The sequence below is a fragment of the Dipodomys ordii genome, unplaced genomic scaffold (assembly GCF_000151885.1).
Source record: "Dipodomys ordii isolate 6190 unplaced genomic scaffold, Dord_2.0 Scaffold93, whole genome shotgun sequence".
Lineage (NCBI taxonomy): Eukaryota > Metazoa > Chordata > Mammalia > Rodentia > Heteromyidae > Dipodomys > Dipodomys ordii.
In genome coordinates, this window is record NW_012267309.1 from 1,473,493 (window position 1) to 1,477,153 (window position 3,661).

A 3,661-nucleotide genomic window follows, 5' to 3' on the forward strand; every position below is an offset into this window, starting at 1 on the left:
AAGCAGGACCGGGCTGGAGTCTCATATGTGTACCTAGTTACTCAGGAGGCTGAGATCTGAGGATCGCTGTTAGAATCTAGCCTTGGCAAACAACCCGAGAGACTCTTATCTCAAGTTAACCAGCAAAAATCTAGAAGTGGAAGTATGGCCCAAATGGTAGAACTTCAGCCTTGAGGGAGATCTCCAAACAAGAATGTGTGTTCAAGCCTCACAACCAGCTTTTGCACACACACATTAACCGAAGTGGGACTCAAGTGTAGATCACTTGCCTAGCAAAAGCAAAACCTTGAGTTCAAACCACAGTACTGCCTTTCCCCTGTAAATAATTAGTATGAGCCTGGCACCAGTGGCTCACGACTGTAATCCTAGCTACTCAGGAGGCTGAGATATGAGGATCGAGGTTCAAAGCCAGCCTGGGCAGGAACATCCCTGAGACTCTTATCTCCAATAAACCACTAGAAAACCCAAGTGGCACTGTGGCTCAAGCGGTAGCGTGCTCACCTTGAGGGGAAGAGTGCAGGGACAGCGCCCAAGCCCAGAGTTCAAGCCCCACGACCAACAACAACAAAAATTAGTACAAAATTTAACTATTTAGACCTCATAAAAATTTCCCAAGTCACCTCTGGACAGCAGATTCATAGAGAGATGGAGGTCAGCACCCCACAACCTGACTTAAATCAATCAAGTCCAGATGTTGTGGCCCCAAAAGAGGTCTGCACCACTCATGGCTGTGACCTGGATCATATTTCAAAAGTGTCAAATCAAAGCTGTCCCACCAAAGCCTGATTTCTTAATGAAGTCCTTATGTGTTTCATGTCTTGAACACAAAAAGTGGGTATCTGTTGGGCAGTAAAATTCAAACTTAAGAAAACAAAACTTAGCTGGTGTGATCTTCTTTGAAAGCCAAACCAGGCAGTTATTTACTGCTTCATTAAGATGTTTTCACTTGGAAAACCATGTCCAAGAGTCATAATACTTACAAAGGAAAGGCAATATGGGCACAAGGAAATCTAGTGGAAATCTGGACATTTAACTCTTTTAAAAATGATGAACTGGTGCTGAGGATGTGACTTAGTGGTAAACTGCTTGCCTAGCATGCATGAATCCCTTGGTTCAATTCCTTAGTACCATAGAAAAAGCTGGAATTGGCTCTGTGGCTCAAGTGGTAGAGTGTTGGCCTGGAGCACAGAAGCTCAGGGACAACACTCAGGCTCTGAGTTCAAGCCCCAGTACTAGCGTGCGTGTGTGTGCGCACACACACATACACACACACATTTTACAACTCTGTGAAGAATTTAGGGAAATAGGGTCTTGTCTGAAACAAATATTAAAAGTACTGAAACTTCAGTATAAAAACTCTGATTATTCAACATATGATTATAGTATATATTCTGTGCCAAGATCCAGTGGCAATTCCTGCATTCATGAATTTTTTTTCTCATTTCTACTTGCAAAATCTTATTCAGTCCTTCTAACTACAGAACAAGAAAGCATAGGCCCATTTCCTTCTTTCTTCCTCCTAAAAATAACTAAATGTCCTAGAAATAATTTGACAGGAATTTAAAAACTCCTGAGTGAGAAGCATCGTGATTTATGTTTATCATTGCCACTACTTGGGAGGTGAAGATTAGGAGGATTGCAGTTTCAGGGCAAAAAGTTCATGAGACTCTTTCTCAACAGAAAAATCTGGGTGTTGTGGTGAATGTCTGCCATCACAGCTCTAGTGGGAAGGGTGAGTAAGACTGTGGTCCAATGCTGATCCTGATTTTAAAAAATGTAAGACTTTTTAAAAGAATAACCAAAGCAAAAAAGGCTGGAGGTTTGGCTTAAATAGTGTAAAGTGCTTGCCTAGCAAAGCACAAGACTCTGAGTTCAAACCCCCAGCCCTTCCTACCTCTTTTCCTTAAAAAAATCTTAGTGAGTGAAAGAAAGCAATAGCAATAGGTGTCCCGATTCACCCTCAAACCCCTGTTGGGCTGACTCAACTCTTATTTCACATCTGAGTAATGGGTAAATGAGCCAATCCATCTGTGAGGGCAGCCCTGGAAAAGCCTTACAATGCCTTGCTTACATCCCATTGTCTGTGATCTAGGCCCAGGGGCAGGTCCCTTATTATGTTCCACAGGAGAAGATAGCCTATCGATACCAACTGGCTTAGAGAAGCAACTTCTCCCTTCAACAGCACCAGCAATGAGAGCCCCAGAAATACCAGAAGAATGAGGAAAACAGTAGAAACTACAAGGGCTCTGAAGACTCAACTCATTGGAACTATGTCATGAAAGTAGGCCAATATAGCGTCAAGTGGTGACTATCTGCCAACACAAAAGATTCAAGTAACATCAGGTTTCCTTTCGTAACTTCAGTGTCCAGGACAGAATAGAAATTCATGTGTCATACCAAGAACCAGAAAATCCATTTTAACGTTTAATTGAGAAAAAAGTCAACTGATACAAATACTGAAATGAATATCATATTGAAGTTATTTGGATTTTAAAAAGTCATAATAAGAAGGCTTTAAGAAACAATCACAAGATGTGTGTGTGTGTGTGTGTGTGTGTGTGTGTGTGTGTGTGTGTAGCTAGGATTACAGACCTGAGCCATCTATGCTCACCTTTGAGTTTTTCTGAAATGAGTGAAAGAATGCAAGATCTTAGCAAAGGAGTAGAAGGTAGAAAGAAATCCTTGTAGAAATTATGGAACTGTAAAACTGAACTGAAATCAGACACTCATTGTATAGACTCAATACTAAAGAAGGCAAGAAATAGAGCATGAGAACTTAAAGCAGATCTGAATTTACAAATCAGAAAAACAGGAAAGGAGAGGACTGTACCTCAAGGATCTGTGAGACAGAATCTACCCAAACATCTAAACTACCTCTCATATCATTAGTGTTCCAGGAGGAAATAGAGATAAACCATGAGTCTAGAGTGGAAAAGAATTCAAATAAATGATGCCTGATGACTCTTCAAATTTAGCCAGAAATGTAAAATTTCAGGATCAAGAAGCTGATATAGAAATGAGGCACCTGTGCTTCATGCCACTCAGGAGGCTAAGATCTGAGGATCACAGTTCAAAGCCAGCCTGGTCAGAAAAGTCCATGACAGTCTTTATCTTCAATCTCCAATTAGCAAAAAGCTATAATTGGAGCTGTAGCTCAAGTGGTAGCACTAGACTTGAGTGAATAAGCAAGCTAAGGCCCAGGACTTGGCTTAGTTTAGCACCCAGCACGGAGCGAGCGAGAGAGAGAGAGAGAGAGAGAGAGAGAGAGAAACAGAGATAGAGACAGAGAGACAGAGACAGAGAGATACTGACACAGAAAGAGAGAGGTGTGGAGGGAGGGAGAGAGGGAAGGAGGGAGGGAGCGAGAGAGGGAGAGATACAGCAACTACTTATAAATAGCCTGTGGCTAGACAAGCTTTGGGACCTCTGAGTCACAACTAGGGGCTCAGAGGTCAGGAAACAGTCTGGGTTCAGGGACTTCTTTGTGTGTGTGTGTGTGTGTGTGTGTGTTGGATCCGGTCATGGGGCCTGAACTCTGGGCCTGGGCACTGTCCCTCAGCTCTTCACCACAGCGCCACTTCCGGCTTTTTTCTTTTTGCTTATGTGGTGCTGAGGAATCGAACCCAGGGCCTCAGGCATGCAAGGCAAGTGCTCTACCACT